Source organism: Micropterus dolomieu, linkage group LG21 (genome assembly GCF_021292245.1).
Source record: "Micropterus dolomieu isolate WLL.071019.BEF.003 ecotype Adirondacks linkage group LG21, ASM2129224v1, whole genome shotgun sequence".
Taxonomy (NCBI): domain Eukaryota; kingdom Metazoa; phylum Chordata; class Actinopteri; order Centrarchiformes; family Centrarchidae; genus Micropterus; species Micropterus dolomieu.
Genome location: NC_060170.1, coordinates 33,150,046 through 33,177,852, shown reverse-complemented (window position 1 = coordinate 33,177,852; position 27,807 = coordinate 33,150,046). Strand labels below are relative to the sequence as shown.

General features: G+C 43.0%; 1 protein-coding gene across 3 annotated transcripts in view; it reads right to left on the bottom strand.

Moving 5' to 3' along the window:
* Window positions 1-27,807, bottom strand: part of sema4c (sema domain, immunoglobulin domain (Ig), transmembrane domain (TM) and short cytoplasmic domain, (semaphorin) 4C) — a 94,539-nt gene that overhangs the window by 59,449 nt on the left and 7,283 nt on the right. The window contains exons 2-3 of one of the 3 annotated variants that reach the window (XM_046035579.1): window positions 22,925-23,012; window positions 4,297-4,424 (exon numbers count right to left, since the gene is read on the bottom strand). The exons of 1 other annotated variant lie outside the window; for it this stretch is intronic. The gene's annotated coding sequence lies outside the window, so the exon portion shown is untranslated. The remainder of the gene's footprint in view (window positions 1-4,296; window positions 4,425-22,924; window positions 23,013-27,807) is intronic. One more of the 3 variants, XM_046035580.1, reaches the window with a different exon arrangement.

Here is a 27,807-nt window from a genome sequence, read left to right as displayed (position 1 = left end):
CCCCCCCCCCAGGGTGATTACTGACTTGCACTTTTATTCTTCTTTGCTGTTTTACTTTTCATTTATAAGCAATTCACATACCTGGAAGGCAAGCAAAGGCTGTAAACGAAAAAGCGAGAGACACTTTCCCCTGACTCAACAACTGCTAACAATAAATGTGCCTTTGAGCAAGGCACTTAACCCAGCTGGATTCAATGTGCTCAGTGACTGAGAGAAGCCTGGAGACAATGAAAGAGTTGAGCTTCTGGTACTGGGCAGTTCCCAATGGCCAAAATTAGCTGGCTGTGGTTGTACTGGGCAGCTCCCAGGAATGTATGTGCATTACTGTTAAAAAAAGGCAAAGCAGGACAAGTCTGAAGAAGTATGTGCATACTCAGCAGAAGCAAATCCTTCCCTGGATGAATAAATGTATTAAAAAAATCTGCCAACGACAGCTATAGGATCAGTTAGCGAAATCAACGGTCATCAGCTAAAAATGCACCTGGCAGACATACAGTGCAGACAGATATTTGTTAAGTGAAGACAGGAGAAGTGAAAGGTGAGAGGAGTGAGACGAGAGTGGCGGGCCTCAGTGCTCTAACCCGGGGTCTATTAGAGCCTGATTGGACCCATTAGGAGGGAAAGGCGATACGCGAACCCGTGAGCAGTGCTCCTCAGACCCGGCTCTGCATTAACCACTGCCTGCTCTCTACTTTGTTGAACACTTGGGCTGATCGATAGCAGTGAGGAAGAAGGAGAGGAGGGTAGGAGGTGGCGAGGTGAGCCGGAGAGAAAAGAGGTCCAGGTTTACGGGAAGATAAGCTGGGATCGATAGAGAGACAAGGACTGCTGCTGCGTGGAGAGAGAGGACGGAGGAATGCGAGATGCGGCAGGTTCACACTCGTTCACCTCATCAAACCCGACGGAGGGGAACCTGTGTGTGTGTGACAGGCATCATTTCTTGCTTGTGTGTGTCTCACATTCTCACAATTGGCAGCCCTTGTGCATGTTTACCACATCAAATGTGATATACTGTAATTTAAAAAATGGCTGATTTGAATAACAACCCTAAAGCATTTCAGTGTAATGCACATTACCGCAGCGCTACTTTCATCAGTACAACAGCATGTCACGCTCATCAGTCTGCTGCTCTTGGTTTCCCTTTTATTTTAACAGGAACATTGCTCTTACAAATAATTAAGTTTTTTAATTCCAATTTCTTTTTTGTTAAGCTGCTGTTATGAAACTTATTTCTTGTGGATGCTTCACATTAAAAGTCATGAAACAGCAGGATTACGCTCTTTGGGCTGGTGGAAGGCTTTTATTGTGAAACCCTGTTGCAGGAAGTGATGAGTATCATTGACGTTACAATGAACAAAAACTGTCAAATTGGAATAAATTTGTAAGTATTTAACATTCATGTTGATTAACAGTTGTATTTCATTATTTTTAAGCTGTCCACAAACAGAAATGTAAAAAGAAATTGGTGGTTGTTTCATCAAGCTTTACGTGCTGAAACAATGTTTTGGTTGGGTGCAGTGACTTCATGCAGAGCATTAACAGCCTGCCAGGAAAGACTAAAGGCTCGTGCAGACTACACAACTTTCAGCGTCAGCCGATCGCCCTGCTGTTCACACTACATAACTTGGCGTCTTGTGACGGGAGTCTAGTAGAGCCGTGGCGTTCACACTACGTGACTGATCGGTGACAGGGGGTCACACACTACACGAGCTGACAGCGGCTGTGTCACCTGGCGCTGGTCTCCAAAGCATGTTGTGGCAAGAAAACACACGTGAAATGTGAAACTGGAAAAGACGCAAACCTACACACGAAACAGCTGTTGTTTGTTATTATAAAGATGGCAATTATAAAGACAAAGAATACAGATGAAAGGACGGATTAGCACATGCAGGTAGCAGGGATCATCTGAGCTACAGAGAGAGCTGGAGGTCAGTAAAAAACGTTTTGCGGTGAAAAAGTAGCTGCCTGCTCAAGATATTTGGCACGCCAGATATCTGGCTGGCGTCTGTGATGTCTCAGGGAGCCGTTTTGATGCACACCCCAATGGTCGCCGAGCTCACCGAATGGCAAATCTTAAAATCCTGTAGTGTGAACTAGGCTTGAGACATTATTGCGGTAAGTGTTTCATTGACAGTAGTTTAACAGCAATCCAAAAAACGGCATAGTGGAATCGACAGGAAAAAAATGTGAAGGAAATCAGTACTTTAGAAAGAAAGAAAGAAAGAAAAACTCAACAGAGAGGTGACATGACTGTGTTGTCCTTGTGGAGTTAGTGTTGTGGTGGAACATTATTCTGAAGGAATTTTATTGCCACCACCATTACTATTACTTTAAATCTCTTCCCCCTCTCTCTGAGATATAATATTTAAGTTTAAATATATTACTTTGTTTCATATAAATGCCTAAAAAGGCAACTCACTTTAAATTCGTCACCTGAGGACGGATGGTCAAGACCCCTTTGGCATCAGTTTGTAAAGCGCTGGTAAGCCCTAAAGGGTTACCCAGAGTGTGTTGGTAAAGGTTTGGCTGCTGTTTGAGAATTCACCACAGTAGCTAGTGTTGTATTACATCTACCTTAATGCACAGGGTTGTATCAGTGAGCAGGGTGATTGGGTGTGCATGGATACGTGCATATAAGTGCAGCACATTTATCTGTGCATACCTGTCACCTGTCACGCCGCTTTATGTGTACATAACCCCACCTCCATCCTTCTTGCATTTTCCTCCCTTCCCCCCCTTCCTCTTCCTCCCTCACTTTCATGCCCCCCTTTCTTCCCTTTTCTCCCCCCTTCTCCACAAGCTCCCGGTGTCTGTGATGGCACCCTGTCAGAGAAAAGCTATTTATGATCAGCAACCAATATCCTCACAGAGATAGACACACACTGGGAGAGAGACATCCATTATTATTAGAGGAATGGGGGATAAATGAGACAGTGGGAGAGAGAGGCAGAAAAAAATATGAATAGAGGAGTAGAGCAATGTTGCCTGAAGCTGTTTTTCACGCCTCTGTGTTTATGTGTGCGCAGCTTGGTCGTTATGTCACGGTATATGTGTGTGTGCCTCCGTTTAAGTTGCGTCCCTCTTCTGCCTGTGTATCTCTGTTTTCTGTAGGTTTGAAGTTGAGATACAAATTACTTTTTTTATTGAAGGCTGAAGTCCGCTGTAGCTCTGGGTCACTCGATCAAACAGACTGTAAATGCGAGAGCACACTTGAGAGAAAAAGAGATGACCACCTGGTAACTTACACACAGGCTCTCACATATACATGTCACTCTGGTATCCAGTATCCTACTGTGACAGCGGTTCCTGATACTTCTAAAAATCTACACTTAGCGTGGCACATAACACACTGTCCTTCACAGCCAAAACTTTTTAATTGATGTACAGCTATGGCGTCTTTTCAACATGATATCAGCACCCCACTTTTAAGGACATTTCGGCGTGCCATGTCAACGCATTTTAAGCTTTTCACGTGTCATTTCCATGCTGTTATTACGCTGTTACAGTCCTTATAGATCCAAAGCAACACAAAGGAGGTTAACTCTATCGTTGTATGTCAGTTAGTACTTCACTAATTACAAATGTGTTTTGGGAATATGCGTCACTAAAGCACAACATAAAATCATATCAATAGGGGTCTTACAGGAATACTACACAACGCACACTTTGCCAAGAGTTAGATCTATATATTCTGGGCATGGTCAGTCAGATACACTTTACTAGTAGAAGTCCATTCATTTCTCTTGTCTCACTCTCTTTCTTCCTCGTTTTCCACTTTTTGCTTCAGGCGAAAAACGGCCGCCTCACTTTCACTCATCACACACAGAAACAGAATCACAATACGCTGTGAGCGCCCCACACACGCGCTCACACCCATAGGGATGCTATGCTTCCCAAATTTAAAACTTTTTTCAATCTTTTTCTTTTTGTTTGCTTTTTTCTTATCTCACGGCTCTTGCATCTTTCTTCTGTTTCTTTGTCTCGCTTCAGAATTATTTCTTTCTGGGAGTATACCTGAAAATGCCTGTAATTTCCTCATCCTGTTTTGACACTTCCCACCCTCCCCCCTCATGCATGATTCTCCTTTTCCTCCTCACATTCACTTTCTTATTTCTTTTGATTCTTCACTCATTTTACATGCCCCCCCCCCCCATTCCTCTTCCTTTTCTTCCCTTTGTTCTCCTCTCTCATTCACTCTGCCAGTTGTGCTGTTTACTGTGGCAGGTTTCAGAGGAGGCAGAGAAGATGCTGCTGTGTTTTTCGTCTCCCCCCTTTGTTATGTTTTTACTTTCTTACTTGTTTTTCTTCTCCTCCCTCGCACGTCTGTGTGCTTTCTTCTTAATCTCCCTTTCAGGGTTCTTTGCCTCTGTCTTCTTGCCGAATGTTGAGTAGAGACACTCGACTCAGATGAAGGTCACATTGGGCTACAAGAGAAAAAGAAGAAGAAGAGAAAGGTAATGAGTGACAGGGGTGGAAGTTTGTGTATTGTGAGACTGGGAAGGCAGCTTTATCATCCATCCATCTATCTAATTCAGTTATAACTACATAAAACTGCTAATTTGCACACATACACAAACACATTAAAGGCCTCGTCAAATTCATCTGCAGTCTTCGTGGTTCTAGAAACTGAGGGCCTTCTCAAGGCCAATTTATACTTCTGCGTCGAATCTACGGCGAAGTCAGCTCTAACACGATCTGCTCAGTTTCATTAGCCAATAGATGCGTTCGAGATGACTGCGGCTGACTTGATAGTCTAACATGAGCTAAAGGTGCCTGCAGGGGTGGGGTATAAAAACGGCGCCATCAAGTCGGACACATTCTACCTGCATGAGCTTAGTGTGAGCTGAGATCAATGACTGGTCTGCGGCTGCCTTGATCCCGCCAGGGTTTGAATGTCATATGACATGGTGACGTTTTGCAGCGCCAGCGAAAGCCGGACACAATTACTAACCAGCATGCCTTGTTTTAAGTCCAGCAAGCATCACGTTAAGTCAGCGCTGCGCACGCCACATAAAGTCCAACGCACCTTTTGTTTGTAGTAGCCCACACCAACAAAGAAGAAGAAACTCGACACAGTGGAACATAGAAACCCCACCGGCAACTAGCATTTTGGTGGTATAACTGCAGAGCAACGCAAGTGTAAACGCTCACGACGGCGTAAATTTCTATGGGAGTCTTTTTAATGCCAACAAAAAAAAACTATTTCTTAACTTTATTAAAGCATGAAGGTTTTAAGGGCAAATGCTGAAGTAGATGCCAATTTGTTTTAGACAGTCTGAGGCAACTCGGTGTATTTTTGTCAGACAGACTAACTATATAGTGAGTGAGAGATTGCATTGGGGGTCAGAAGCCAGTGGCTTTGTTCCACGGGCTCTGGCCAAGACGTGACTCCATGACTTTGATTCTCTATAGCTCCTTGAGCTTTTTTCTGTGTACTTACTCCATCCGGCATTTTAAATACAAAATAATATTTGTCCCATAAACTTCTGCTTCATAAAATCATTCCTCATTTGTGGAGCAGAGGATTACAGAAAAGTGGATGATGCAACACAGCTAACAAGCTACGGCGACTGCGCCAAAGTTCACTAAACGCTCACTCACACACACCTGAAGGGTTCAGGATCAGATTCATTGGATCCCATGGTTCACACTGCAGATCATATAACTAACAACCAGGTCTCAGCTATTGTGTGTGTGTGTGTGTGCTTCATGTGAGTGTGTGTAAAAGCTAAGATTCATGTCAACATCAATGGCTCACTAATCACAATGAGAGCGCCGAGGGCCACGCAGATACTGTCAGTAAACGTAAGCGCCGGCTAGCGTTACACAGAGGGATCTTACAAAGGCAACACCAAAGCCTCTGACACCATCACAATTCATTCACTGCTATCAATAATCTAGACACTGGAAACTCAGCTGCACTCTGTGCTCGCTGCGCTGCATCGACTGGAACAGCTTATTGACTGAACACAAAAAGTCCCACAAATTGTGCGTAGAACCTTGACATAACTCTCACAGAAAAGGAAATCTTTGTGACTTGCATGATGCCATTTAATGTAAATTCTTACATGAAAAAAACAAATCAGTGTCCTGTGAAAACCATGTCTCTTCAAAAAGTCAACTTTTCACGAGCTAAGAAAAGCAGCCCTGGTTTAATCTTTGTGCAACACATGGTAAATGGATTATTTATCCAAAGAAGTACAAACATTTTCTCAACCCACAAAATACGATTTAATCCTTCATGGTTTTCAGTGGGCACTGACGATATGAAACCTGCTACTGACTTGCTTTTCTAAAAGAAAAGATGGGATAAATCCTCTGATGGTTGCAAGCAAATAAAAAGCAGGTTACGTAAAAATCCGAAACACCAAAATCGAGTTAGTTTAATTAAATGTGCTGGAAAGTGAATTTAGACTTGATGAGGAACCTCACGGCTATAAGTAACTCCCCATATGAGCATGAATGTGTGTATGTGTGTGTGTAGACTGCTTCTGGTAGAGCGTTTAACCCTTCGGTGAGTGTCTCCACCTGGGAATGAACCGGCTGCGTGCCTGCTGAAGCTTTAACAGCAGCAGGATAACTTTAAAGACTGTTAGGAAGAGAAAAATGAAATATACTACTGCTACTGAGGCCACTGGCTGGGTTAACTATAGAGCTGGATGAACTCAGACACACACAGACACACACACGATTATGTGACAGCACAGCGGCACACTGGCCATCTCTGGTGGATTTTTCCTAAATAAGTAAGTCATCCAGACCTCAGCTTTCCATTGGTTTCATCCAGGAGAGCACAGCAGCCAAAAGCCTGCGAGGCTCCACACAAACACACACACTCACACAACTATGCATGCACGTCTACACACAAATCAATGAACACGTGTGCTTCCAAAACACACACACACACACACACACACACACAAGGCTAAAAAGGATGAAGGGGGCGGACTGGAGGGGGAGAGGGTTCTGGTTAAAAAGCAGGATTTCATGAACACCTGCACGCACGCACATAAACACACACACGCACACACACAAAAACACACCTCCAGCAGCTGGCTGCCTGTGTGCTTGACAGGCAGCACAGTGAGTGGCTGTGTGGAAGCCAGCCAGCCGCTTGTGAATCAGCAATGACTAACAGTTTAAACCTGCACTTTCTGAGCTAATCGCCTGCATTCTTATTGTAAATGTATGTACGTGTGTGTTCGTGTGGGTGGATGTGTTGTAAACCCACGTGTGTGTGAGCATAGCAGAGTATTTGTATCCGTGCCTGAATGTGTGTTGATGTGTTTGCCTGCGTGTTGCGACATTGTGAGCCTTCCCTATCAGGCCCAATTGTGACAACCCAGGCCTTTAATTGCTTTGCACCAAATTTGACATTGTCTAAGCTGACGGCACCCTGATGAGCAGAATAAAAGTGGAGTGACGATGTTCCCGTCACTTCCCCCAATCTGCCTCGACAAGAACACAACTCTGTGCTCCGTTTGATCGTTGCAGAAGACAACGCAATGGGATGCTAATCACATGCAAAGGCCCGGGCTTTGAGCGTGTGCCAAAGTGTGTGTGTCTGCCTTGTACGAGTGCACGCGTGTGTGCCAGTAATGGCAGCTCTAATCAGTGGCAGGATTGGAAGAGGCATGTGGCAGTAAAACCCAACAAAATGCCTGCCAGTCCCTATTAGACTCGAGCACTCTCCGAAAACCTTGCTGATGACACACACACATACATACACTCCATCTTGCTGGACATCTGGCCAAGGTCAGAATTAGATCTGAACAATAAACGCCAACTGCCAACTCCCTTTATCACCCCACCTACACCTCCAACACCACTACCACTACTTCAAAAACAAAAACAGTTGGAGCTGCAGAGCTTGACTTTACAGTCTTTGTCGTCCAGAGTGATTTAGTCGTTAACTCTGACCCCTCTAAGTGCAGCCCATTAGTCGCGGGCCATGATTTACAAGCTAAAGTTAGAGGTGGCCGGCATTTGCTGGGGCCATTATCAGCGCCGAGGCACGACAGACTCAATTCCCACTGTGATCCCTCATGAGAGTCGTCAATCCATATTCAACTGAAGGATCGATTATTCAGTGTACCATAGAAATGTTTGATGTACAGCTGACGACGTGTCTTCTTCGTGCTTTGCCCTGTGTGTAAAATATTACGTCTCCTCTGTGTTACTACTCCTGGTATAGGATTTGAGAGATGTGGCAAGGTCAGTTTTGACATTTTAACAGAGATGGCCAATCACGTCATTATATAGCTTTATTTATGTTAATAAAACATTAACTAAGGCTTTATGGATTAATTATAAGCCATAAATGCAAGCGACTTTTGGGTTGCCAGATTGTGAATCCTTTTGATTGTGACTTGTGTTCTGCAAGTACAGGGGATCTAGAATAAAATTAACAATATAACAACTTATTTTAAATACAAGTTAAAGAAAATAAAGGAAATAAAGGGATTTTTTTGTAAAAGTATCTCCCAAAATTAGCTCTTAAAGTGGAAGAGTGCTGATTTTAATCATCAAAGTCGTTGTACACGCTTTGGGGATTACTACTGCATGTGAAAAAAGTTGTATGTAGCCTTTTATGGCTCCAGGGAGGTGCTCGAAAGTCTGGCTCAGGTGACGTAACTTAAAAGTAAAGAAATGTAAAGTCGATTTGGACTGAAGACCGAACCAGATTGAAAAAGAAAAAGATTTTGAGGCTGTGGAGTTAGAAAGAAGTGAGCCTTCCAGACCTCGGTAGCCCGCTCCTCATCTCTGCTTGAGGCTTGCGTAAGTTGCTACGAGAATGAACAGTTAAATGAACTGGTAAAGTTTTATGATGAGTGCATGGAATAAAAAAGATAGCATCTCTGGCTCTGCTGCATTGGTTTTGATTTTTTAAAACAAATGTCCGTTGTAAGTCTGACAATCTTATAGAAGTGCAATGTTAAATCGGTGGACTACTTATTACTATTACTATTTATAAAGTCATTAGTTACAACTTGTAAAACCTTTATAAAGGGTTTTTATTATAGTGTGGTAATTTTTTATTAAAAGTGAAAAATTAATTTCTCCCAGATTTCTAATCTTGTACAATTGTGAAGTCCTCTGAGACAAAGAACTGGGGCACTAAAACTCTCAGAAAAAAAGAGGAATATTTGACTAAGACTTGCTTATTAGCTTTCAAAGCTTCTCATTTCTCTACAAAAAGTCAGAAAATAAAATGGAGAATGGTGACACCCATTGTTAACATGCATAGTAAACTTTTTTGCTATTTATATTTTATGACTGCTCTAACATTACCAGTACCAGAGGAAAATACGCTTTGCCAGCTCCGAACTTTGTAGCTGCAGCCCACAGCACAGATGCTATCAAAGCCTCCGGCACTACAATCAGTCAGAAAGCATCGACCAAGTTTTTGGCAATGCAAATGAGCAGGTTTGAAGTCCTATTGTTTCTACACCGTGACACAAACCCCCTCACATTTGTTAGTGTCGACAGATAAAGTGATTGTGATTTAGATTTTTTCAGTGAAGTGGGACCTTTCCACTACCATCCACTCATTTCCTGTGTGAGGCGTGTTTGCCCGCGTTGGGTGCTTTTGGCAAGAGATATTGGTTTGAGCGGCGGAGCTGTGATTATTATTCTCACTGTGCCAGAACACAGGAGCCACACAAAATACTGAGCAGCACCTGGTGTGTGAGCTAAACTGAGGAAGACACACAAGATGAAAAACTCTCATTTGTCAATGTATCCACAAAATATCACAGTCACACACTCCACGGGCTTTTATTGGTTTTGAAACGGATAAAATCGCCCAACAGTTCAGTCTTTCTTTTTCAGATTTAATGTGCAAGAGAAAAGCCCTGTAATGTGGGGTGAGACGGGTGAGTGCATGAGCTGGGAGGTCTTTTTGTGTGTGTGTGTGTGTGGGTAGGTGTGTGAGACATCTGTTTACATAAGTGGGCGGATGTGATGGTAAAGCACTGGCTTGGGCTCTGGCCTTTTCACAACAAGGCCAACGGCTGCGCCAATATTTTTCTCATAAAGGAGTAAAGCCAAACAAATTCCCTTTTACTGAGGCGCCCTGCAACGTTGCATACAGGGCTTTTCACTCGACCACTTTCACTCCCGATTTCTGCTTTTCTCGCCACACAACTGGGTGTCAACTTTTCCATCTAGTCAAATGTCAGATATTGATGTAAATGCTGAAAAAGTGCTTCTGTCTAAATGAAGAATTATGAGGATGCCAGTGATGTTCCAGACCAATCAGTGTGTCACCTGCTTGTTTTACTACCACTAACGTTTTGTTAAAGCTGCTCTGATAAAGAGTTTTGCATTAAAAATGGATGAAATCATTATGTGTAATGTGAAACGTGTCACTTGTAGTTATCATCCGACGGTTAGTTTTGGTAGAGACCAGGGGCCGTATTATAGAAAGTTCATAAAGTTAGGAGAGTTTATTTAAGATTTTTAATAAAGTTAGGATGGTTGTGTGATACACTTTTCCTGTCTTAAGTTAGGATAGGATAACATTGACTTAGGAACTGTTCATCTGTAATGGCTTTTTCCCTAAATCAGGTCCTAACCCTATATTTCCATGGTTACCAAGCAGTTAAGATTTCTGTAATAGGGGCTACAAAGATAGTGAACCGGACTTAAATTTCTCTGTTGGCCAGAAACACAACTCCAAATGAATATTAAAAGAAAGGTCGATGGCAACTTTATAATGTGAGAATACTCCATGTTAAATGCTTTAAAATATAATAATTGGACTCTGAGATACTTTCCCTTAACGAAAATACTCATTTCAGTTGTTAAGTTCAACAGTAGATTGTAGTATTTTGTATTGAAATATGGAGATTCAACCCTTTTTATCTATGAACTGGTAAAAAACAAAATGGTTGTAATACTGAGTTTGCATGTCTTCTTTTAAATATGATTTATATTTCTCTTGCAAAGTCACGTGACTGCTTTATTTCAAGAGAACTTCAGATGCACCCTGATGAAGGCCAGGACTTGTAAGAGGTGGATAAACACAGACCCATCTCTTTGTTGCTCTTACTTTCAGCCTCCATTTGCTGTCAATGCCACATCTCTGCCATCATTAAATACCTAAAAAAATGCACATACTTTTCTTTTCATTTTTCTGTTTGCAATTTCACAGCATGGGGCCTGACATTATATGTGATTGAACTCTCCAAAGAAGACTGGTGTGACTCAGTGTCTCCCTGAAGGAGATACTGAACCATTACGGGGGAGTATGCAGTATGTCAGGTCTTGCGTGGGCCCCAAAGAACAATGGCGCCCAGCGGTGAATAGGTACATACAGCCTGTCTCTGCATACACTGTGATTTTATAGACTCACTCAAGGTCAAAGTGAGTGTGATTTTTCTTATTCTTCTCTGGTGGAATAATCAGAGGCAGGGATATCCTGTTTCATTAGCTTTCCTCTCACTGCTGCTCCCGTCTGTCCAACGAAATGCAACTGGCTGAGGGTCGGAGCTGCAGCTGTAATAGCAAATAGCCAGGGAACCCTACATAGGTGGGGGATTATTGACAGAGAGAAAGGTTAAAGAGTAATATATGTGAGCGTGGATCAATTCATGCATCTACTCCTGTGAGTGTGCGCACCACATGCTGCATATATCCACTAGGTGTTACGTGTTTGTGAATCTTCATTTGCACACGTGTTCATACTTGCCTCTGCTCATGTTCGTGCACGTACATCATCTTTGTGTGTCGGCGACAGTAACAGCATGATCTCCATGCGTTATTTCATTAGGTGGCTCTCCCGGGCTGCAGGAGGACCCTGTCCCTAATGGCCTCTGTGCTCATCGTGGTGAGGCAGACAGAGTGCAAAATGAGGGCCGCCCTCCCCCTCCATGGTAACTGCCAGACCCCTGGGGGCCCATTGCTTGGCTGGCTGTGCCACTCAGGCTCCCGTTCCAGCCTTGAGGGACGGATACAGAGGGGAGCTTGACAGCTAAACAAATGAGATCACCTCCCACAACTGACCACGTCTCTCTTGACCTAACTTGACTCCACATACAGATTATCTACAGTACAGTAAGTGGTCCTGCAGATTATTTTGATTTTATTTTGCTTAGGTTTGCCACAGTTCTAATGTGCTGTTGTTTGAAAGCTGCATTTGAATTCGAGTACTTAGTTCATGCTGGAGAAGCAGTTTGAATCCTGTCCAAACCATCCTGCCACAACAGACAAACACAGGGAAAATACTATAGGGCATTTTATAAAACATCATGCGAAACCATCAGGAAAGCTTCCGCCGCTCGATATAATGAAATTCAAAGAGAAAAAAACCCATTGTGGATTGGGAGATGAAACGAAGGCAACAGGAAAACAAATCTTGCAACAGTGTAAGTACGCTGTAGCCTGTAGCTAAGTGGCAGTCCTGGATGTTAATTAAGTCATGTTTGTGATGGAGAGTTGGAGTGGCGACAAGCAGAAATGCTGTGCACTTTGAAGGAAATGACTCATCTTTCTATTCTTGTGCGGACAGCTGTTCTTCCTAACACACACAGCAGGTGACTGACGTCTGCACACACGCACACAGTGGACTCAACCTGTTTAGCCTGGCATAATGAAGCACATAATCACATCCACGGACGCTGAGACACAAAGGAGTTATATCAGGAAGGATTATCCCTGTTACACAAACACACACAGATGAGTCTGAAGCAAAGATACATTATGAGTATCAACAACCTCAGACTGTTGCCACAAACTGACAAAGAAGAAAGACAGAAGGCGGGAGAAGGCGTTGAAACGTATGTATGAATACAAAAATGGAATTCTTCTCCTCAAAATAATAATAATTTGACCAAAAGTCACAAAGAGAAGAAAGAAAGAAAGGAAGAAAACACACACACACACACACACACACACACACACACACACACACACACCCTCTGAGCAGCTGAGGTCATCTTTATTAATAAACCCCTGACAACAAACACACTCACATCTAGGGCCTCGCCCTCACTCCATCCTTACAGACTTCCACACTCCCTCCCTTCTTTTAGCTCCTTGAGAAATGGCAATTGCCAGACTGACACAGTGGGGGGTTGTCTGTAACCACACACACAAACACACACACACACACACACACACACACACACACACACACACACACACACACAGTGCAGAATGGCCTAGAGACAGCATGTCAGTGATCTGTCAGAGGCTAACAGTGCAGAACAGGTGTGTATGTGTGTTTGTGTGTTTTGGGGGGAAGCAAAAGAGAGGAAGGCCAGACAGAGAGGAAGTTTGCCCTGCACACACGCAGATACACACACTAGGAAACATGCCCCGGCTCATTTGTTCCCACTGACAGGAGAGGAGAGGGATGGTTCTCTACAATGCGTGCCTAAGGGAGGAGGACAGGTGTGTGTTGTGTTGTGTGTGTGCTTGTATGTGTGAGGAACTCAGAGGAAAAGACCAAACATTTGCATCAAAGCCCAAAAATGCATGTGTCTGCTTATGTGTGTGTGTTGGTTTAAATGCATCTACTTATGCATGTTGACCTTGTGATGTTTGATCTGTGGGAGATTGACTGTGGCGGGGCTCTGCAGGGCTTATGATGAAGCATTAGGGCCTGACCTGGGATCACTGCAGTCCAGGTGCCCTTGAGCAAGAAACTCTGGGTAACAGCGTCAGGACAGGTGGATTTTTAGACAGCTTTCTGTTCAATCCAGGTGGCTGTGTTGTTGTGTGTTGCTACAAGTGATCAAGAAAGGTTTGATCAAACACTGCACATGGGTTAATAAGACTGTGAGGCAGGACTTTGCTGAACAATCCTGCATTGCTTCCATTCATTAGTCTAATCATTTCTAGCTACTTATCCAGGTCCAAGAAGTGGAGGCAGCAGGCTGAGCAAACTAGGCCAATCTTTTCGTCCTAGCTATGCATTTCTTTCTGGTGGATCCAGGTGTTCCCCAGGCTATATGCGAGATATATCCTGATCCCTTCGGTTTCCTCCCTGTGGTCTCATCAGTTGGATGTGCCCAGAACACTTCTGGAAGGAGGCGACCCGATCAGATGCCCGCCTTACCTCAAATAGATCCTTTCAATCCCGAGAAGCAGCCATTCTACGCAGAGCTCTTGTGTGCCTGAAGCCCAATTAATACTTTCCGCATCATTTTGTTATCTGGCCATTTCCACAAAGGGCCTATATGGAGCGTCCATTTGCAGCCCAAAATATGTGACTTGAATAAAAACATGTCAAATCTTGTGCTTTCTCTCTCTACACAAAGCTCACGAGCATAGCTGAAGTCTGCAACATAAAACGACTCTGTAATTCAAGAGTGCTGCCTTCAGGGTTAAGCTCCCTCTTCACCTCGACAGCCAGGTTGACTAGCACCATCTTCTTTTGCCGCAGTCCTCTGTGACCAAACTGTTGTGCAAATGCAGTGTTGCAAGCTAAGTCTGAACACAGCCTAAGTTGGATCCTGTCAAGTAAAATTATTTGCTAATATCTTTTTTGTTGCCTGGATGTTTTGCAGTTTTCTGCTCTGAATTTTGGGCTTCTGAATTGGGCGCTCCTTTTAAAGCCACAGTGGCTGTCAGTATCATGTTAAACAAGATGCATCTTCTTCTAAGTATTTCAAACAAACTGTTGTTGCTGCTGCCAAATACAAGACACATTACTTCCCATGATGCTACTTGTTCCATGGGATTCTTCATGGGAATGAATTACATAACAATGAGTGTTTACTCGAGCAAAGCTCCGGTACAACAAACTAATAAAAGCTTTATGAACTGAATATATGTTTAATCACTCCTGTGTTGTATCATTTTGCCATAGTGAAATAAGCAAAGGGTGTGGCAGACTATCAGATCAATGAATCCCACCATGAATGATGCCTTTCCTGTTAAATGCAGTAAGTTATGAAATACCGAAATTAAATTGTGAGTCATGCCAGATCATCAAGGGCACTCAGGAACAGAACATGTGACACATTTCAACCTCAGCGGATCGTCTTGCTCAGTAAACGCAGAACATCTGGTGAATTTCACCATTCGCTCTGGTTAGGGTGCATTTAACAATTGGTTAAAAGGCAATTTCTTTTTCCACCTCAACGAAGCTGTTTGTGCTTCTTTTGGATGTCGCGGAGTGGAGAGATGGCAAAGACAGCGAGGGTACACACACAAATGTTGCCAGCTGGGTTGAGCACACTGTGTTGGTGGTATGAGTTATACAGCTTAGACCTCTGAAGCCTTGGGACATCCCCAACACTTTTTCAACAGTGGGCCCATTTTCTGGTGCATTCCCATAGAGAAAAATGAGCTCTTATGCTTGCATGGATTCTTGCATTTCTAAATATAGATGTAAATTCAATGATGCTTCAAAAATAGACGTGAAGAGTCGCCAGGCGTTTACATTCATCTCACTGTTCTGCAGCTCACTAAATGGTAAACAACTGGCAGCCCCAGACACCATGACCAACAAGGATTATATCACCTCGCCATGAGATCACAGCGGGCCGGTAGCCAGTTTCTCGATGTGCTTTAAACTGTCAGGACCAGGGGAGACGCGCTGAAACCCTCCACTCAAACCCTCGGCTCACTTACAATCCTATGTTAGCTTAACTGGAATCAATGGTGCAGTAATGGACAGTGAAAAACTGTGTTAAGGTGTAATGCTACCTGTTAAAATGCAGTTGCTGGCCGTTTAATATGGGCAGAATGCTTGCTGTGTAATGTTGTTAGGAAAGGGAGAGGTTTGGGATGGGAGACAGAGTTTGATCTGGATTTTTAAAGGGTTGATGCCTTTGGAGTGATGTTCAGAATTGAGAAACGTGACTGTTGCAGAAGAACGACTTGGATTCAGTGCTCTCAGCACAGTTTATTCTTGTCATGGTGGAAAAGACTCTGAAGCCGCTTTTACACAGTCATTTGACATCCAATAAAAAACATACAAACAAAATTAGGGCGTGTTAGTAGCTCCTTAATGCAAGTTTCACTGCAGGGTTACTACAGGCTGACAGCCAAGAAGCTACGGAGAAAAATCATTACTTCACCTACATTACAATCGCACATTGAGACGCAATAAAATCAGCTTGATGTTATCCCAACAAAAACATAAAGATCAGCTTTTAGAACCCGTAATTTATTCATACACGCTGTCATCACATGCAGCTTTGTCACTGAGAAGCTTTTTCAACCTTCCATCAACCGTCACTAATTGCAGACCATTTTGAATAATATCAACATAAACAAACCTGCCTCTGAATAAATGTGAAGCTCACTGGTAGCTCACACATGCTGTCAGCCCTTGAATCAAAAGCTCAGCAGTAAATTTGAAATTGAAAAATGTCTTCAGTCTGGTAAATTGAAGCCTGATCATAATCAAAACCAGTGGTGGGCTGTCTGTTCAGACAGACTGGCAGCATGTTGGTATGTTTAAAAAAGGATGTGTCAAATTCAAGACACATCTTTTGTTCTTTTAAATACTGTATAAGTAAATTAGGACAAATACAGACATTCAAAGGACAACATGTTCCAAAATGCACACATTTAAACAGTAAAAGTTGCTGAGGTTCCTTTAAAACCGACCACAGCACTTCAATCAACAGTTATTTAAAAAAGCTTTGATTAAAAAAAAATGCTCACCAGCACCTACTCCACAAATGCACCAAAAAGAGTGAAAGAGCGTTCTCTGGCCCTTTAAGTCAAGGTTAGGAAAGAACTAGGCCATTTTGTTGCTGCAATGGAAAAACAAAAGCGGCAGGGTGTCTGGGTGGCAAACAGGGAGGGAGGAAAATGACAGCGGTACAAAGAAATCAAATAAAGAGTGACAATAAATGAAGTGCAGAGGAGGCCTGTGGTCACCGGGCAGGAGTCAGAGAGCTGCTGACGACAACAATCACACACTCTGCCTCTGTCTTTTTATCTGCAGTATTTGCCGCTTTCCTTTTCTTGTCTGCATCATTTTATCTCACTTTTTCTGATTCTCTTTCATCATCTCAGACACTTCTCCAGCTCGCATTTGCTCTATATGACTTTTCTCAAGTCTTTCATTTATTTCAGCATTTTCTAAGCTCTGTCTGGCACTTTCTGACTTCTGCTCTTTTTTTGTGTTTATTGGACCGTCTCTCTGCTTACTTGTTTCTTCTTTTTCTTGGCTATTTTGCCATCTGACACTGTATCTCTGTCTCTATTCAGTCACTTTTCTTTGAAGGAATGATTACATTTTGGGGGAAAAAATTTCCGGCTGTCTTCCAAAGACTTAATACCACTCATGACTCTACTCTGAATATAAAGCCACAAACAGGAGACAGTTAGCATAGCTTAGCATAAAGAGTGTAAAGGGAAAAAAGCCAACCTGATTCTGTCTTAAGAAACAATGTTGTTTAATCAATACAAAAAAATTAATATAAACACGACAGTTTGCAGTTTTACAGAGGATTATATGTGGGATTATTTCTTGGCCAGGAGCAGTGACAAGACTGCAGGAAGTATTTTACCAAAATATCAAACTATTACAATAAAAAACTGATCAATAGTTGACGAGACGTTTCAAAAAATCAACTGTGGGCCTGGATGTGTTTAGCCTAGCTTAGCATATACTGAAGGCAGAGGAAAACAGTTAATCTGGCTCTGTCTGAAGTAGTGAAGTGAAGAAAGCTTACGAATTAACACGATTTATCTTTTTGGTTTTATGAAATTCCTTCATTTAAAAACTACTGTACTTCTCCAGATGTGGGCACTGATGTGTATATTGTGGGGTCATCTGCATACATTGCAATGCTGGCATTATTTAAAATGAGCAGTCAACAGTCCGAAACAACTGCCCCGAGGCACACCGCACATCACTGCTCTTAACTCTGAAAAACCATTAAAATATGCTGTATACTATACCAGGGGTCGGCAAATAAGTCTGGCAAATAAGTCTAAGTTTTTTTAAACCATTACATGGTGGACTAGAACACAGTCAAATAGTTTTTCTTATATTTTTGTCATTATGTGTACATTTAGCTACGTCTGTAGTGTGCGGGACTGGACTGTATGATCGATCCCAACATGCTGCAGATGTTTTTTTCTCCCTTGTTAAACAAAGTGATTATACGGACACGTTTGCACATGCTCACAATAAAGTATGTGCTGCAGTGTGTGTGCGTCCCGGCGTTTGATCCGCATTCATAAACCTATGGACGCTTATTTTCAGGGGAATCCAATCACATGTTTAGTGACGGCTTTTTCAGTGGTGTGTCAAGCAAGCTAGAGTCTATGTGTGTCTATGAATGTCTTTCAGAACTTTTCAACATAAAAGCTTTCAATAAACTCGATAAAGTTTTGCTGCAAAAAATGCGCTTTTATTTTGGAGGCACAATAATTTAAGAGGAAGTGATTATGTAAGTAACTGTAGCTGTCATGACAGAGATCTATTTCAGCACCAGCTGCTATCAATTTATTTATTTTTTATTTTTCTGCTATCAAAGCAATCTGGCTGCAGGCCGCCTTGCCGACCACTGTACTATATTAAATTTCCCGTTAGTAAGATAACTTCAGACCCATGCAGCTTCACAATGTTCAAAGCCCTAACAATTCAACTCACTCAACAACAATTTCTGATCAATTAATAACAAATGCTGCATTAAAATCTATGCCACCAAACATCTTTTCCATGTCACTTTCTTTCATCAAATGATCAGTGTGGAGTGTCCCAGTGTTAAAACTACCCCTTTAACATTTTTTCCGTTGTCGTTTCTCTTCAGATCGGAATAGTGTCTACCTGTGCAGTCCCTCCATTTAAATAAACGATGGGGAATTGACCAATCCCACGTTTCGTCTTCTAGAACCAATAAGTCGATAGACCAACTCCAACTGCTGCTACTGCACCACGGAGCAAACACACACACACACACACACACACACACACACACACACAGCGACAGAGATACACACTGATGTCTTCATAGTTTGGTAACAACACCCTGGTGCACTTTCTCAGGTGTTTTGACGGTGTGGAGCCCAGGTGAGAAGAGACACACACATAAATCATAACTACAAGCTTTTGATGCCTTCATACTAATTACAAACTGTCTGTGTGTGTGTGTTTGTGTGTGTTTAAGAGTGTTTAAGACTGTGTGTGTGTGTGGGAGGTGTGACGCAGTATGTACGACAGAACAGGAATATGTGAGAACACAATGTGTATAAATGTGTCAGAACGCTACAGCACATGTGTTTGTTGATTTTTCAAAGCTAGCCCCCACGCACACACACAAACCCACACACACACACATACCCTACCTCTCTTTCCCCAACCCCTGGTGCCTTTGTGAGTCAGTTTTGTCAGTGTGTGTCTGTGTGTTTATGTGTGTGTGCTTGTGTGCACATCTTAATCTCCCGGCTTAGACAAACTCAGCAGAGTTTCTAGTAAATGTTGTTAATAAAGTCTAGCGGGAGTTCTGTCTGTCATCCAACTGTGGTAACGCACACACAGACGGATACACACACAAACACACAAAGCATATATATATATAATTAATAAGACCAAAGCAGATCCAGACACAAAGCACTTAGACAAAGACACACCCTCACACTCACACACACAATCAAGGACATACACACACACATACAGGTACAAATACACACACTGACACTCAAACACAAAGAGATGAAGATGCACACAGGTTAGCACACACTCCCATAGATGCAGACACAAAGAAACAGCCACACAGTCTCAGAGAAACAAAGGCAAAGGCACACACACACACAGACACAAAGAAACAGAGACACACACATACTTAAAGACCGAAAAAGACACACACACACACACTGCGACAGACGGCGTGGGCCTGACAGCATGCAGCAGATCCACCACCAGCGCTGTGATGCTGATGAGCAACACAATCCTGTGCTACGAGCGCTGAGGCAGCACGCTGCGGTGGCGAACGCAGCTTTAGAGAGGACGGTTTTGTGCGGTACATAATACGGGAGACATTCAGCAACACAGCAGCAGTGTGGAACAAAGCAAGCGTCCATGCAGCTGCAAAAGAGAGAAACCACACACGTGAACACAAAGGGCACAGCGGAGCACTCGCGCCCTCACACAGAGACACTAGTTGGTAATTATGAAGGAGTGTGAACACACACAAACACGCACAGAGTTACCCAGCACAATCCCCACATTAAAGAGCTGCTCGCCTATGATTTTTGAATAGGCTGTGGATGAAGAGATTTATCCAGCAGCTAACTGTCTCCCCCTCCACTTTCATCTTACTGTACAAGCATCTCTGGCCTGATACCGAGATACAGAGTAAAATCACTTTAGCTAACGACAGCTTCTTCCTACATAACAGTTGTGGTTGCTGGAAAGTGATTTAGTGTTGATGCTTACCTCCTTAAGAGAGTTAGATATCGACTAATCCTCACTGCTCCACCGTTTCAGATTTAGGCATTTTCTGCACACAAGGGGTTGTTTTGAAATGTGCATGGGCTGGATACAGTTTACTACTTGTTTAACAAAGCTTGATAAGACAGTATTGCTCAGGAAATAAAGACACATTTAGCGGCTGGAGTTAAAAACACTACGTCGTTTAGCAGGTTGTTTTTGGTGGGTGAAAACGTTAAATGGTTTGGTGAGGAGACTTAGAAGCATGTAATTACTCCGAGGGAAGCCTTTTTCCTGTAGGCTCTGATTACCATTTATCACAGCAGCTCAGCACTGTTTGTCAAGTCTCTATCTGTTCACAACACCCCGAATCCTACAGCACCAACTACGACCATTGCATGTATTAGACAAAAACGTGACGTTGTGTCTGTCATTATGAGGTAACAATTTCCTTCTAAAGAAGATGGATGAAATTTTCGCAAGCCTTTAAAACGCATGTTGCTGTGTGAATGTCTCTACTTCCACTTGCAGTTGCCTGTTACAGCCGCACGTCAGTTTGTCACAGACAGGTTTACACATTTTTTTATATTTGAGGAAAAAGGGCTTCGGTATAAAACAAAAATAAATAAATAATATTTGTCCATAATTCTTCTTTTTTAGTAAATCTTAAATCCTCAACTGCTGTACTCATCATGTTCTTTGAGCTGAGGCTGAAGCTTCTAGTTTGTAGCAGGCAAAAATTCCCTGTCCTCAAGCAGTCAAGTCAACACTTCCTAAAACTTTCATACCTTTTGTCTGTTCTCTATGCGGACATCAGACAATTTTGCAAATTTCCAAATGTAGCTGAGTGGAGCAACAGGTGACTCGGTGCTCATCTATGTGACCTTAATGTTTCCATATCTGACCTCCCTCTAAGCCTCCTTGATACTTTTTCTCCCCCCGTGGTTCCCTTTTATTTAGCACACACATGAAGTTCATGCACTTCCTCTCTTGCCTCTTACGCAGAGCTCTTGAAAGAATCGTTTGACATTTCTGGAAACATACTAATTAGCTTTCTTGCTGACAGTAACATAAAAAGATCAATACTGCTCTCGTATCTGTCCATTACATATGACTAAAAGGCTACAGCCAACAGTTGATTAGCTTAGCTTAGCAGGGAGGCTGGCTACAGGTAACAAGATCTACCTACCAGCACCTCTAAAGCTCACTGATTAGCATGTTATAGCTTGTTTACTTAATCCGTACGAAAACAAATATGTACAGAAATGGAAATAGGCGGGCACATAACCCTGATAAAACCACCAATTGTCCTTTTTATAATCTTGATTAAGATTTAGTACCGACGTCAATTTACAGAATCACAGAAACGCACACAATCCCACCCCTCTGTTACCCAGCTAAGTGTTGGGGAAAGACACACTTCTCCACAACCACACACACCCGATTAACCACACAGTCACACACCCACACGGACACACACACACGCAGCAGCTAACTTAATTTCAAAATCAATTAATTAAAAAGCACGGTCCTCTCCCACAGGGAGTGAAAGACAAATTTGAGGAATTTAATCCTGGTACACAAATCAGAGCTGTTCAGCCGCAGAGATATGAGAGGACAGGCGGGACGGAGGGATGGAGGGACGGACTGTCCATGAATTTTAAAAAGGGAAGGCCATTTAACTCAGTTGCTTCAATTTGAGACGGCTCCTCTTGCTTTTTCCTGGTATACCGTAACGGTTCTATCTATCTACCTATCTATCTGGTTTCTGGCGAACAGAAAAGAAAAATAAGCAAAATCAGCAGAGAAAGTGAGCAAGGTAAGTAAGTGTGTGTGTGTGTGTGTGTGTGTGTGTGTTGGTGGGGTTCATCAGTAACCCCCTCTCACTCCCTCACTGTCTCTTTCCATTAGATTTCAGGCGTTTTTTAAAGAGAAGTGTTATTGATTTTTTGACACGTAGAAGCAGAGGGGGGCTCAGAGTGTGTGTGTGTGTATGTGCGTGTGTGTGTGTGCGCCTGTGCGTGTGTATTTGTTCTCCATGGCTGTTCTAACCTCGGGCGAAAAAATCATAATAAAGAGTTTGCCTTTCTCTCCTCCCTGGTGTTCCTAAAAAAGACTTTGCCTAATAGGTACGAAAAAAAGGAAGAAAAAAAACTGCGAGATAAACTGTTCCATATGCTACTGTGTGTGTGTGTGTGTGTGTGTGTGTGTGTGTGTGTGTGAGAGAGAGAGTGTGAGAAAGAAGATAGAGACAAAGTGTGAGCAAATGAAGGTGTGCGTGCAAATACGTTCATGTGTGAATGTGTTAGTACAGGTGAGACTGTGTGTGAGAAAACGCGCGTGGCCTTCCATGTTTGTCTGATGTTACGAGTGTTTGAGAGAGTGTGTGTGTGTGTGTGTGAAAGTGCGTGAGTAGTGGATGAAGTATTCAGATCCTTTCCTTAAAGGAACAGTGTGTGAGATTTAGGGGGATATTGGCAGAAATGGAATATAAAGTTTTCTTGTCATTAGTGTCTCTTCCACGGAGTCCGCTATGTTGCACTGCCATGTTTGTACAGTAGCCCAGAATGGACAAACCTGCCAGGTGTATACCGCGGCTTCAACCTCGATCACTCCTGCACAGACTCTGGCTCCGCATGGCATCACCGGTGCAAGATAGCAGTGCCTGTATACAAGATGTTTTGGACAAGTGGAGACAAAGTAAATTACATATTAATATATATTTTTAATCGGCAACTGTTTCGACAGTTGATTTATCGGTTTGAATCATTAACAAAAAACAAAAAACATCTGATTGCAGCTTCTTAAATGTAATTATCTTCGGGTTTCATTACTCCTGTATGGGAGTAAAGTGAATATATTTGGGTTTGGACAAAACAAGACATTTTAGGAAGTCATCTTGGCCTTTGCGAAACAATTTTGACACTTTTTATACCAAACAATTAATCAATTAACTGGGAAACAATCAACAGATTAATCAACAATGAATATAATCGTTAGTTGCAGCCCTAGTGGAGATGTGTTGTCTTTATATACAGTCTATGGTAGCAAGAAATAAAAATCTCTGCTCAGTGAAAACCAAGGTATCTTCAACTTTGGTGAATAGTTTGTTGCTATAATCATTCCTCTCAATTCTTAAATATATATTTTTATATTCAGCTGACGCTTATATGAGGTTTTAGCAGACCGAGTTAGCCCAATCAATGGGGTATGTTTGTTCTGGTAGGTTCATTGCCAGTGTTTAGTTCTACTTCTAGTTGACAACCTGGCTCCCAGGACAGATCCTTCCACCTCGGCTCTGCAAGAAAACATTATCAGGGGAAGCAAAAAGAGAAACTTGTCAAGACTTCTGAAGCCTCGTATTAGCTTCAGCTGAACCTTTCTTTACCTGTCTTTACATAAACCATTTAAAAATACCATTTGATTGTCTGAAAAATGCTCTGACACAGAGCTTGAAACAGGGCTGCTGTGTGGAGGTACGTGTAGCATACTGTGTGTGTACTGCACGCAGAGATGCCTATTACAAAATTTCACAGGGAGCACAGCAGTGGGGACTAAAGGGGAGAAAAGAGAATAAGAGAGAGCACCAAGAAGCAAAAGATGAGAAAGATTGAAAGAGAGAGTGGGAGAAGAAGGTGAAAGCCAGGTTGGAAATTGATGGCGTAATTGTTGACTGCTGGTCGCTCTTATCTTGGTTTCTCAGGGCTGTTGTCTGGATGAGCTGGCTTCTTTCTCACTTTCCAATCTCTGTCTCTCTCTAGGAGTGGACAAACCTGGCAACCCGTATACTGTTTGTCAATTCCCCCCCCCCCCTCGCCAGCCTTGTTTTCTTCCCAATCCCTGTCTTTCTCCTCTTTTATCTCCTTTCTGTCGTATTACTGTGGCCGCATCCCATTGAGCAGATTTCTTTCCTTATTTTCTCTTTCCATCCCTCTCTTCAGGCAGTCAGACATCATGCAGAGAGCGGTGGACTGGAAAAGAGCAGCATGAGAGGGGGTAGTGCAGCCAGCCGGGGGTCAAAGGTGAGTCTGCAGACGGATAGGGGCGGGTGAGGGGGCAAACACAGACTCTGTCTCTCTCTTTCAGCACACAAGCCAGACCAACACCTCAACAACAGGACTATTATAGCTGCAGCTGCTGATACAGCTGGGCTCAAAGGAGTTCCTGGTGCTGGACTCGAGGTGAGGCCAATGAGGTGCTAACCACAGCTTGCACTAATAACCGAGCACTAGGCTATGCTAGCAGTGGCGTTTCAATGAAAGGGTGTATGAGCAGACCAGGAGAAAGAGAATCAATAAAGCTGGATTTATGCTTGATGCAAGAGCTTAGCAGGAATCCCACGGCAGATACCACAAATATTTATAATTCATTGTTGGATTTCACCCATTAATATCACCAGCCTGACACCAGAAACATGTATCGCACATGGCCAGGCATCATGCTACAATTATTGTGTTTACATTTTTTCAAGAGCTTCATGATATGCGAGCTACAGTACTACTATAGTACTGCAGTTACATCCAGGTAACTCTTGTTTCGCCTTGTTTCATTACAGAAGCTGACATTACTGCAGTGCAATTGCGGCATTCTTTAATTAACTGAGATAGAGAGCGGTGATTGTGGAGAGAAGTCTTCAACTTACTTCATTGTTTTGGTGTTGTCTTCCCTATCAGCAATCTCCATCCGCATCAGAAACTGGTTGGAGAAACCCCTACTGCGTAGCTTTATTTGTAGGATCCCTTGCTATGCCATAACTCAGTGGATCTACTCCATGGCCACCAGTTGACAGCCGTGGTTGTACTGGGCAGCACTGTGACAGAGTATGTGAAGGAAATCAGCTAGCATTGCTTTTTATCATGACGCCATCAATACAGTGACATTACAGAACTTTTTCCACCTGGCATAAAGATGCTGCATATCAGGATCAATTATCCAGCTATATGTCACCCAGATCTCCACATTTAGAGTATTTTATGTATGTAGTATTCTTGTTGTCTGCAGGATCTCATCACATCTATCGTGGGCAATATGCAAAGCAGACGAGTAGGTGGGGAGGTGGCATCGTCAACAAAAACAGACAGCAGCAGGTTCAGTATTTTTGGGCACGATACTGTGCAGCCTGTATTTACTTCAAGGCAAAAAAGGGATGTTTAACAAGCGTTTCACACGAGGCAACAGTAACAGTGACAGGTTACCTCTCTGCTGCATACTTAGCAGCTGCTGTGAACACTGTATCAGATCCTGCTTCGCCATAAATGAAGAAAAGGAGTGGTGACTCATGAGCTCAGATCACGCTGAAGTCGTCATAGGATCCATGAGACAAAATATGATTAGTCAGTCAAGGGGGAAGGTATCTCATTTCCCCTCATCACACTTTTAATCATTTTTTCTACAAATCATGCTGGCTCTTTGCTAAGACATCTCCAATGAAAGAAAAGAAATACACCTCAGCTTTAAACAGTATTTCACACATTGTCCGTAATTCTCTTCACACTTGACAAAAGGGCCCCATGGTACTAGAAAGAAGTGGTCTATCATTGATTTTTCAACAATAAAGGGTAGCACTGACTTCTCAGTAAGACTTGATAGGCTGAGTTTCCATTAGAATGTGCAACGCCTGTTAACTTTGAATTTCCAGTTACAGGTGCTACACTGGACAAACATCTATGTTTACATTTCGGAGGGGCTAACAGCTAACTTTGATTTTCCTACGCTGCCAGAATAACGCTAGACAAACACAGCAGGAAAAAAGCCAGGTAGCACTCTTCCAACAGCTAAGCTACTCCCCCCACACTAGTTCAGCTGAGCTCTCAAGAGCGCAGCCATGTAGGGCCCCTCCTACAGCTGATAAGACTGCATGGGCCCCTCTGTAGTGCCTACCCTGGAGAGAGGCCATTAACCCGCCTGCTGCGCCTTCCTGGATAAGCTGCAGCTTACCAGCCTGCGAGCTGCAGGGCAACTTTTTATTGTCCTTTCAAACTTTATGTGTGAGTGTGGGGTGATAGCTCGGGAGGGGCTGTGAGTGCTGGAGTCTGGAATACAGTATGTGTGTACGTGCGTGCTTATGCTGCGCGCTTCCGGCACTTCCTGCGCACTAACGGCCAGTCCCACGGTAGGGAGGGTGAGCTCTATCGGACCAGAACAATGCCAAAAAAAGGCTGTCATAAAAACAAACTACCATGCTCTGGTTAACACAGGGGGGAAGAGGAGGGTAGGGGCCTACTTTCCTCTACACAGCCCCCTGTTGCCCACTGCATCTGCATCATTATTCACACGCACACAGTAACAGACACAATCTCAGATATCCAGTCCATCAGCCAGTATGTGTTACTGTTATCCTTTGCTGGTAGCTCATACACATTTGCATATACTATCCAGAAAACACTGCATGAAAACAGCAAGAGGCAAGAGCTGAATATGCATAGGCATGTACTTATGCAAAGTACACACACACACACACACACACACACAGCAATCTTGCCAGCGACACTAGACAATAGGAACCTCTGCATTCACGCTGGGTGCAAACAGCTTTGACGTGTCACCAAAACCAGAGAAAAAGAGAACAATTCCGGCGTTTCCCTCCACACAAAACACAGTGCGGACAACTGAGCCAGGAAACATATGCTGAGTCGGAACAAACAAAACAACAATCAGCCGACGAACAGGCGTGTTGGGAGCCTCACAAAACATACTAAATACCTTACACGCTGCCCCCGAAACACAGTTGGCTCGCTGTCAAGGTTTTTGGCCGAGCATATTACTATCTCTCCCCAATCCAGCTTTACAATTCCATCCACAGCCAAGGACGTGGCAGGCCCAGGAAATAGGATGAAACAAGAAAGATGAGGCCTGCTACTATCTGAAGAGGAAATTACTGCACAAGTATCAAATATGAAGATTTCCCTCCAGGAGTCTGTCTTTCAGTCAGAAGATAAAAAAACACATTGCATAGCCAAATGTACTGTAAATGGATGGATAGTGCAATATATAGGCCTACATGCAGATACTATAACATGAACCTTTAATTATTTAGCAGGAAAAAAATAATATTGCTGCAGTGATAACTCATTACAGCAATAGTTCTAGATTCTAGGAAATGCGCTAATTTGCTTTTGTGCCTAGAGTCAGCAGCAGCTGGTTAGCTTAGCTATGTTTGAAAGCAGCTAACATGACTCCAAAGGTAACAAAATCTGCCAACCCTGTTGGTTTCCCCTGTTTCCAGTTTTTATTTTAAGCTAAGCTAAGCAGCTGCTGGCGGTAGCCTTATATTTATGAGCAGTAATGATCTTATCATCTAACTCTAGGCAAGAAAGCAAATGAGCATATCTCCCAATATGTCAAACTACACCTTTGATACAAAAACTGCAGCGTAAAACAGAAAAGTTGCAGTTTTAAGGTGTGTGTGTGTGTGTGTGTGTGTGTGTGTGTGTGTGTGTGGGGGGGGGGGGGGGGGGGGG